Here is an 11945-nt window from a genome sequence, read left to right as displayed (position 1 = left end):
TTGCTAGTTTGTATTGATTTGTTTCTTCAGTGTGTTAAGGTTTCATAGCGTATAATCTTTGGCAGTTTGTTGTGCTTTGGTATTCCGAGTCTCCTTTTGTGTGTGTGTGTGTGAGAGAGTGTGTCTGAGAGAAAGAGTGTGTGTGTGTGAGAGAGAGAGAGTGTGTGTGCGAGTGTGTGTGTGTGTGTGTGTGTGTGTGTGTGTGTGTGTGTGTGTGTGTGTGTGTGAGAGTGAATGTGTGTGTGTGTGTGTGAGAGAGAGAGAGAGAGTGAGTGAGTGTGTGTGTGTGTGTGTGTGTGTGTGTGTGTGTGTCTGTGTGTGTGTGTGTGTGTGCGAGAGAAAGAGAGAGAGTGAGAGAGAGAGAGAGTGTGTGTGTGGTCGAGTGTGTGTGTGTGTGTGTGTGTGTGTGTGTGTGTGTGTGTGTGTGTGTGTGTGTGTGTGTGAGAGAGAGAGAGAGAGAGAGAGAGAGAGAGAGAGAGAGAGAGAGAGAGAGAGAGAGAGAGAGAAAGACAGACAGGCAGACAGAGTGTGTGTGTGTGTCTGCGTGAGTGTGTGTGAGTGTGAGTGTGTGTATTAGTGTGTGCGTATGTGTCATTGTCAGTTGAAATTTTCCTGTTGGTTTTTTTAAAAAGTGGATCTGATTTGTAAAGCATAAAACAGCTGTAAAAAGTGCCTCGATTAAAAAAAAATTACCAGATAAAAAATTAATGGCGAATAGAAAGTATTGTGAACATTGTCGATAGATGCACAATAGACGCTGAATAGAGTTAAGGAATGAACACATATAACAAAGCATTACAAGTAACCTTTGAATAACACTATACTCCGTCTAGTCTCGGAAAAGGGCAAACTGACAACTCATCCTGGAATAATCCGAGTCTTCCAGTCTCTTATGAGAAAGAAAATGGTGTAAAACGATTAAAATACTGAATGCGAATTCGAGATGCACCAAACATATAGAAAAATAGGTATTACGTACCACGTGAAAATAATGATAATAATGATAACAATAATAATAATAGTAGAAGGTAAATCTTAGTATCCTAGAGTCGAGGGTGAGTTGTCAGTTTACGCTTTCCTGAAATTGAATCTAATTTAGGCTTTTGTCCTAATTGTAGGTTTGTACAGCAGTCTCAGGCCTCCTTCGTCACATTGCAAATTGAGAAAAAGTATGTCCCTTTGAATAATTTTCTAGGTAATTTTCATGGCTGAAAGAGTCATATAAATATTTACTCATACATATTGTTGCTGAAGATCTGTGGTCAACAAAAACTCTTAAAATAACTGTATGTAAACCCACGTACAAGCATTACGGGTGCTCTAGCAATCTAAAGTTCATTTCCAAGATGACATGAAACAGTGCTAGAAGTTCATTAATTTCTAAGTCGACCAAGAATAGACATAGAAGTTTGTTCATTTCCGAGGACCTGGTAATAACCTCATGGAAGTTTGCAGATTTCGAAGACAACCCGATTTAGACTAAGAGTTTGCCGATTTTCCAAGAAGACCCAGATATAGACCTTTAAAAATGGTATCGATTTTAAAGAACGACTTGAAATAAATTCTAAGAAGACCCAGGAATAGACCGCTAGAAATGCATCGATTTTTAAGACCTGAAATAAACTCCAAGAAGACCCAGGTATAGACCTTTAAAAATGCATCGATTTTAAAGAACGACTTGAAATAAACTCCAAGAAGACCCAGGAATAGACCTTTAAAAATTGCATCGATTTTAAAGACCTGAAATCAAATCCAAGAAGACCCAGGTATAGACCTTCAAAAATGCACCGATCTTAAATAAACAAGAAAATAAACTTCTCCAATCTAGCTCTATTAAAAAAAAAAAAAAAAACTACCTAGAAAATTCCCTAAAGAGAAATTCCTTTATCCCTCCACCAAAATCCTATCTATTCCGTACAAGATAACCAAATAGGGGATTCGGAATACCTTTGCAGTCTCTCCCAACGTAATAAATCCGGTTTATGTGGCCGTTATCAGGTTACGCCAAGATTTAGAGGTTTCCCGGCAGAAGGATCGAACATTAAAAGGAATTGACGATTACAATAGTTAATAAGGATTATATTGCACACACACGAACGTAAAAAAAAAAAAAATTGATTATAATAAAAAAAATAATAATAATAAAATAAAAAATAAAATAAGATAAAATAAAAATAAATAAGTAAATAAATAATAAAAATACATATGAATAGCACTGATATATACTGACACGGGAAAATTGTTCACAGTAGATGCTGTGATTGACGACATTTTAAGAGGAAATAACTATGTGAATGTATACGGCCTGTGCTGATGATAACAGTTATTAAACAACTATAAACAATGTAATTATTTAGGCTACATAGCTCCGTATACAGCAATTGCAACAAACAAAAGAAAAACGGTTCTAATACTATTACTATTGATAGTAGTAATGAAGATATTGATTTTGATAACGACTCATAGTGATAATCAAAATTATAACAAAGATAATGATGAGTGTCCTGATAACGAGAGTGATATGTCGATGATATATTGACATCATAACAAGTGATAATAATAATAATAAAAAAAAATAATAATAATAATGATAATAATGATGATAATAGTAATGATGATTATGATGATGATAATGATGATGATGATGATGATGATAATGATAATGATAATGATAATAATAATAATAATGAAAATAATCATAACACAAACAACAAAACAACTATGATAATGCCAACACGACAGTAACTACAAAGCCAACAATTCCATTATCAATATTAAATAAAATTGTTTCCGCAACCAGTGCGTACTGGCGCCAGTACTTCGATTAATTAAATGATAATGGTGACAGTAACATGTCAATCCTGATAAAGATAGTAATGATGACGATGAGGATAAAGATAACGATAATGATGATGGTTGATGGTGATAAAGGTAATGATAAAGGTAATGATGATGGTAATGATGTTGATAATGATAAAGGTAATGATAATTATGATGGTTGATGGTGATAATGGTGAAGATAAAGGTAATGATAATGATGGTGATAAAGATAATGATAATGGTAATGATGATGATAATGATAATGATAATAAGGATGATGATGATGATGAAGATAATGCTAATGCTAATAATAACGATGAAAATGGTGATGATAATAATTGTTGATGATGATAATAAAGATAAAGATGATAATGATGATGACGACGACGATGATAATAATAATAATGATAAAAATAATGATGTGATGATGACGATGACGATGACAACGACGATGATGCAGAGGACGATGATAATGATTATCATTACATTACTGCTTTGGGTGATAATCATGGTAATAATGATTAGGAAAATGATTTAACAATCCAAACCGTTAATGCACAAACATTACAGGTTCCACAATGCTATTACCTTTTAGTTGAAATCGTTTTCATGATTAATGTCATCCTCGATTAATGCAAATTTGATTGGAGTCATAATTAATGACTGTTTTGCTGCCATTCATATATTAATGATTTTCAGCAAGACTATCTATCTCAACAATTTAGATTTCTTTTACTTTTATGTTTGTCCACAAGGGAGAATTTGTTTTGATTCAGTTTTTATTTATTATTTATTTATTTATTTATTTATCTAATTATTTATTCATTTATTATTATCATTATCATTATCATTATTATTATTATCATTATTATTATTATTATTATTATTATATATATATATATATATATATAATTATTATTATTATTATTATTATATATATATATATATATATATATATATATATATATATATAATTTTTTTTTTACGAAATTCCTCGGTCTGACGAAGCTGTCTTCAAACTTTATGGTAGTGTTTACAGGAATTTGGTCGACTACCTTTGAAGATAGTTTGTGTTTTATCTGGATTTTTCTAGACTATTCGTGTCAAAGTATACTTTTACTTGTTTTTTTTTTATTTTTATTAATTCTTCATCGGCGTATTGAACAAGTAGTGTTACTGTTATCTATATTATCATTATACCTGTGTTTCTGCTGCTGATGATATTGATAATAGTAAAAATGATAATAATGATAGTAATAATTCCTATCAACATTATTATTTTGTTTTATCATCTGTATTCTTCTTTTTATTATCATTATTATCTTTTTATTGTTACTATTATTACTATTATTATATCATCATTATTATCATCATACTGTTTTTATTACTATCATCACTATTTATTACTATTACTATTATCATTATTATCATAATCATCATGATCATCATTATCATCATGACCATCATCATTATCGTCATCGTCATCATCATCATCATCATCAATGATATTCGCTCTAGTAATATTTTGAATTACATATTTGCAGATGATGGTAATCTTCATCTTTGCAGCAAATATGTCAGTGATCTCTCCATTAGTAACCGAAACTTCATTAAATTGTCTAATTGTCAAACAAACTCTCCCTGAATATAGAGAACACTAATTACTTTTTTGTTTCCACGTAAAACTAAGAGAGTTAAGTAGCTCACATCTCCTCTCTCAAAGTTGACAACAAAGCTCTCTGTTACGAGTAGATGAAACTAAATTCCTTGATGGTATACTCAGTAACTTAAACTTAACTTAACGAACGATGTGGCATTCTCTATCAAGCCCGGGCTGAACTATCTATGGGGGCTCAGAAATCAATTTATTATTCCCTTATGCTGTGAAGTACAGAGGTGAACGTGCTGGTCTTGCAATCTTGATGACCTGCGTTCGATCCTGCGCGCTGCCAGTGGATGGTAACCCTGACTATTCCATGCACACAGGGGGAGATTTAGAGGCAAAATAAAACAGACAGTACGTCACAGCAAAGAATATCCATTGTAACAAACGGAATTGAAACTAAATGATAATAATAATCATCATCATAATAATAAAAATCTAAACATCCTCAGTTAACTTACTGTAGCACAGTATGAGGTGGCATCTCACATGCTAAATGAACACCTCTCGTCAGCATAATAATAGCAAAGCTCAAAAGAATGACCATACAACTACATATAAGGACCCTTAAATCTTAAAGTATCCCGATATATCTACCCTTCGGTTTGCAGTAATTGTGTTCAGGTCCCTCTTCCACAATGATGAAGATGATACCTTTCATTTCAGAGTCAACACCATTGCGCAACAACAATAGACAGAAATTGCCATCATGAGATCAACTCAAAGTCAGGCTTCCATACAGTTCCAAGGTAAATAAACATGGAGCAGCTTACCTCAAACGGGTGTCCAAGGTTTTATATCCTCTTCATCCTACTGTACACCTCTACAGAAGTTATAAAATAGAAGATAAAAACATAAACACGAAAAAGAAGCAATAAAAAGCAGATAGGAGGACGAACACGAAGAAGAAGAAATACAACGAATATAAAAAGAAAAACACGAGGAGAAAGGAAGAACGAACTCTGAGGAAAAACGAAGACGAACTCGGAGAAAAAGACAAGAAGAAGAAGAAGAAGAAGAAGAAGAAGGAGAAGAAAAAGAAAAAGAAGATTAAAGAAGAAGAAGAAAAAGAAAAAGAAGATTAAAGAAGATTACAGAAGATGAAAAAAAAGAAGATTAAAGAAGAAGAAGAAAAAAAAAAAAATTACGCGCTGTTGCTCCCATCCCCAAAGAACGAAACAGATTTCTACTTTCCCCTGCACGGTCCTTGGCAACACGGGTGAATGGGGTTTGTTCTGGTCGTCAAGGCAGTTATTGTGACAAGAAACACCCTTCGGAATGTCTCTCTGGAAGGTCTTAGAAGGAAACCGAGGCACTCTGGCTGGTCCAAAATCTTGATGTTATTTTCAGTGTTGTTGGCGTATTGTTGTTGTTAATACTACACCTGGTCCAAAATCTTGATGTTATTTTCAGTGTTGTTGGCGTATTGTTGTTGTTAATACTATACCTGGTCCACAATCTTGATGTTATTTTCAGTATTGTTAACGTATTGCTGTTGTTAATACTACATCTACTGCTACAACTACTAGCAGTGGTACCATTACTGCAACAACTAGTATTATTATCAATGATACTATATCATTCCTGATACTATTACTACGATCACTTCTATTGCTGATACTATTACATTAGCTGTAAAATACGATTCTTATAAAGCATTGTTTCTCTCTTACTCTAAAGGTAATATTTTTTCTCTCTTTTATATATATATGTGTGTGTGTGTGTGTGTGTGTGTGTGTGTGTGTGTGTGTGTGTGTGTGTGTGTGTGTGTGTGTGTGTGTGTGTGTGTGTGTGTGTGTGTACTATAGCATACTAATCAACAACATACCATACCACGTTATCTGTGTCAAACCCGCATGGTGCGTGAGGCACACGGTCCCTCTTCTGCACACGGCCCCACGTTGTCGCTTGGGCTCTCTGGTCAGACATAAGTGATCCAGGTTGACCTCTGACTCCCTCTCCCACTGACCGCGAGGACCTCCGCTACCCTCGCCAGGGCTTGCGACCAAGGGCTTCCACTCGGCACTGACCAGTCGTATCGTGTTCTATTTAACTCAGTGTTAACTCTTAGAAATAGAGTCAGCCGCATCAGTGTATTACTCTGCCCATTAAGTATCCATATTGGACGTGTGTGTGTGTGTGTGTGTCGATCTGTTTATTTTTATATATCCACATATCGCTATCTTTCTATCTATATCTGTCATTTACCTAAATCTAGTTATTGTATTCTATCTACACCTCTATGTATTTTTATGTATATGTGTATCTTTATCTATATATCCATCTATTAATCTATCTGTCTCTGTTTATATTTCTGTCTATATTTCTGGCCCTATCTCTCTGTTACTTCATATCTATCACTCTCTCTCTCTCCCTCTTTACCCTCTTCTTTCCCTCTCCCCCACCCCTTCCCCCTCCCCTCCTAACCCCTCTCTCTCTCTCCTCCTACCCCCCCTCTCCGAATTTGCTATATTATATTAAATTCTAAAAAAAAATGGTTATTTGGGCTCAATAACAATAGCAATGATGTTTTTTTTGCGAGAGTATGTATGTAAATTGCCTTTGTCAGCGTTGAATATTAATAGCAATTGAGTTTATTTACATGAGAGACGTGTTTGTATATAATTATGTGTCCTCACGCTAATTACCTTAATTAAATGTCTGTTTAAAGAGCATCAAAGGAAGTTCGTGATTCATTAACAGGTGCAGGTCAGTCGGCAGATCCCGTGTGATGATGGTGATGATGGTGGTGGGGATGGTGACTGTAATTATGGTGGTGGTGATGAGGATGGTGTTGATGGTGGTGAGGATAGTGATTGTAATTATGGTTGTGGTGATGAGGATGGTGTTGATGTTGGCGATGATGGTTCTAGTGATGTTGAATATGATGCTGATGCTGATCGTGTTTATGGTGGTGATGGTATGATAGTGGTTGTGATGATGGTTTTGGTGATAATGATAATGATAATGAGATTATGGTGATGAAAAAAAATAGGAGTAAGCCTAGGAAGAGGATAATAATAATAATAATAATAATAATACCAATACTGATGATGATTAGGACGAAGAAGAGGACGAGGACGAAGAGGAAGAGGAAGAGGGAGAATAGGAAGAGAAAGAGTAGAATAATATTCAAAGTATAGTAATTGTGAAAGAAAAACATCAGTAATATCAATACTAATAAATAACGACTCATAGTAATCATAACAATAATACAGGTGATACTAAATCATAGTAAGAATGAATAAATTAACTGACTAATGTGAAAGATTAGTTGCCTCCATGTGGACAAGAGACCAACATAGGCATGGATTTAGAGTACGGATTAAATTAGGCAAACCGCGTACTCTATCTATCAACCACAACGAGCTGAGTCTGCAATAAAGTTGAAGGCCTTGAACCGTAATACGTGCCCAGAAAACCTACTTAACTTTATGCTGCAAATAAATCATGCGTCACCGGCCTGCAGCTGCAACATCAACAGATTCGAAAGAGGACATGTCACTGGTAGAGTAAATCGAGTTTGAGTCCAACAGGGGTAAGCATTTCGGTTAAAAAAAGGAAAATAAAATGGTTATGAATTATGTATTTGGTGGTTCTCCCGCTCAGCACTAACTTGGAAGTTTTCATTCGATAAGGAATATGATCTTATTTGCAAGGGAGTTCTGTTGTTTTGCACTGTTTTCTCCCTCTTTGAAAGGACCATTCATATCAAACCCGAATTCGCACAGTTTTAGATCTTAAAAAATAACCCTAGTTACGGTACCGAAGCCCACTACTGAATAAGGAAAAATACGTAAATGAATACAATTTTCTTACTAACGTACTAAGTAGTAATGCCTAACGCAATGCAAGGGTTTAACGTGGATCGGGATAATGTCTATTTCGTGTAGTGGGGAAATCCATGCAGATTTTGGAATTAATTTTGGACAGTGGATCTCTCGGTGTCACAGGGAAAAACCGTTCCATTTTGACCGTAAGCTGCCCTAATGTTTACTCTTGCAATCCTATGCAATTCTCATTCATACTTCTATACCAAGATTAAACTAAATAATAGAAGACTAAAATATATTAACTGTAACTGAGTGCATCATAATTTATACATTCTTATAATCAACTGGAAGAGAAAGCTTTCATTAACAATACTAAACGATAAAGTACAGTCACCTAAATTAGAAAAAAAGTACTGCCCACTCCCCTATTCATACAGGCACCTCATTCACCCTTACGAGTACACAATAGGCAAACTACATCATTACCCAGTTTCTAGTGTGACAGAAAACCCACCCCAGTTCCTCCCTTGGTGAAGATTCCTGCTTCTGAGCGAGTTATTTCCCCCTGGGTGCCAACGAGCTCCTGGCTGGGAGTCGCTGATTAGGGAACAATGGTCTCACTTGCTCATAGAAGCATTTATATCCATGAATCTGGAATTCCTCGTTCGTTAGAGGAGGAAAAATGGTCGTTAGGGAAAAGAAAAAGACGGGGAAGGATAAGGAGATGAAGAACAAGGAGAAGGAGAGGAAGATAATGAGAAGGGGAAGGAGAAGGAGAAGAAATAAAAAGCGAAGAAGGAGAGGGAGGAAGAGAATGAAAATGAGAAGGCGAAGGAGGAGCTAGAGAAAGAAAATGAGAAGGAATCAGAGAACATTAGAGAAAAGGAGAAAGTATGTGTGTGTATGCGTGCGTGCGTGCGTGTTGGTGTGTGTGTGTGTGTGTGTGTGTGTGTGTGTGTGTGTGTGTGCGTGCGCTCGTTTGCGTGTGCGTGTGTATGTGTGCGCGCGCATCTATGTATGTGTGCATACTGTTCACACATTTGTTCTGGTCAAGATTCACATGGTTTCTCGTCATGGGCAATTGCATTCTAGGTGAAACTAGATGTAGTGAGTGAATTAATTACATGATTGTACTATATAAAGCATCAGTCTTTCAGTACACGCATCCCCCAAAATAATAATAACTAGCAGAGTATGGGTGTGGTTACCCTGAGCACTCAATTTGAGTAAACGATTGTTATCACGATAAACCACAGAGGAAGATTTGCATGCATTTGTTCATGCCAGGTCCCATGTTCTACATATTCTGCGTGTTGTTCATGGGCACATTGTTCATCATGACAATGTATAGTGGTTTTATACACGCGCGCTGAGGCGTCTGAAATAAAAAACTGTAGTAATTTAAATAATTTAATTTCTATAACCTATAATACCTAGCAGTTTTAGTTGAGCAAGTTGAGTATGGTTTCACTTAATGGAAAACTTTATTGTCAATAGATTTGTTAGCGAATATAGTTGCGAAAAGATAAAAAAAAAAAAAATGTTGCAAGCAAATCGTGGAAGAAGCAACGCTGCATGAGGGATCCTGCAGATAATTGTGTAGTGAGAAAGAGAAGTTGAAAATAACGATCGTATTAGGAAGGTGACTACCATTTTTTTTGTTTTTTATCTCGTGGAATTAATTAAAACCACACATAATCAACCATCTATAAAGAGTATTTAGTGCCGGTGTTCCAGTATAATCTCAAATTCATTACACTCAAATACAGTGGCTTTTGTAATCTATTGTGTCCCTTTACCCTTTCTGTGACAGAAACGACGCCAGTTTAAGTGTCAATTTTATAAACACGATTATTCATATGTATTCTTAACATACATATATTTTCTTTTGCCTATTTAATTAAGATTCTTATGAAGTATATTCAATAGGATAATGAATTCATTCTCTTGATTAATCTTTTTTCTTTCTTTTTTTTTGGGGGGGGAGGGTGTTGTTTTGAGGAAGTTTCCATGGTGACGTTGGAAATTACGTAAATGTAAAATGTAAAGTCATGGTATAGTTACTACCATTACGATAGAGGTGGTGAAATACGATGTCTGTAACATCTCCGTTAACCATTACCGCATCTGTAACTTCACACGCATGTATAACGAAATGACACGAAGGTAAGCAACGACTGGCAACTCTTGTCATTACCAAACACGGTCTCGCATTCGTATCCTCTGTCGCAATGGTGATAATCCTCGAGCGCGGATGGCGAAGAGCAAGCCAGCGTTGTCGAGAGCGTTCGGACGAGTCGGTTGAACGCCAGTGAGACCGTTCATGGAAGAAGGTGACTTGTTGGCCGTTTCTGGATGGTTCTTGGCAGCGTAATGAATTATCGGAGCATCTGGGTATGTTTTTGTTATGATTATAAGAAGCAGCTGTATTTGTGTATATCATATGGAATTTCGGAATATCTGTCTGGCGTTCTGTAGTAATAATGCTTTACTGGTATTACCCAGAGGTGTAAGTATGTATGTGTATTTCACAAATGCACATACATACACACACGATTGCGCGCGCACACACACACATTGTGTTTGCATGTGTATTTTATACTAACACTTAGAATTATTATTACTAAAGTTACCAACATTCGCTATTGCTCTTATTAAAGATGGGAGTTTGATACACTGATTCAATACAATGCATAGCTTAGTCATTTGTTATTGCTATCAAAACTCTGCATATCTTTAAAGTTATTCCACCAAACCCAAAATTCTCACACAATGTAAGGGATTCTACTCTTTCCCAGTAACCCCCCCTCCTCAGAGCTGCTTCTAAGCTGCTTACCCCTCGTTTGACCTTGACCTGTGTGACCTTTGCTGTTCTGAGAGGACTGAGGCAAGACCTAAGTGTCCAACAACCGTTTATGTGTCGTCTGTATACTGCATGGCAGAGTGAGGTTACTGCGAAATCAAACAGGTTGTGTGTGTGTGTGTGTGTGTGTGTGTGTGTGTGTGTGTGTGTGTGTGTGTGTGTGTGTGTGTGTGTTTGAAGTGTTCTTCAGACATGTTTATAACTTGGTGAGCATTAATCATGCTTTCATTTATATGTGAGATAACTTACGAAGTAACCCAACTATCACGTCTATGTTATGCAACTTTTATATTTATAATAATTTCCAACAAGAAAGCTAAAACGAGAATTAAAACGGCAAACACTACTTAAAATAATTGAAATCAAAATAAAGTAGTTTCTGTTATTCTTTTATACTAAACTTTGAAAAGCCAACTACAGAAAGTACGCATACCTTTTACGTAGCATTTAAAATCCCACAGAATAAGTTCCATATACAAACAGGTACCTCAGATATTGTACCATGGTATTGGTAGCGATGTCTTGAAAGGTACTTGGCAATCATTGACTATCTGACAAGCCAATGATTGTTATTTTTGTTACTTCTACGAATAAGTGACACTATAATGGCATCGACCAAATAATATGTAGAATATAGCTAGAGTAGGATTTCATTATGTTACCGCAAAGCAAAACTTATTGCATAAAACATTCCATTGACAACCATCATTCGTATGTGAAGTGTTATACGGTTTAAACAAAAATAACAAAGGCTTATCGCGAAACATTCAATAATTATGACTGTTTCATTACACACACACACACACACACACACACACACACACAC

This window comes from Penaeus vannamei, chromosome 43 (assembly GCF_042767895.1).
Source record: "Penaeus vannamei isolate JL-2024 chromosome 43, ASM4276789v1, whole genome shotgun sequence".
Taxonomy (NCBI): Eukaryota; Metazoa; Arthropoda; class Malacostraca; order Decapoda; family Penaeidae; genus Penaeus; species Penaeus vannamei.
Note: the sequence above shows the minus strand (reverse complement) of the source record.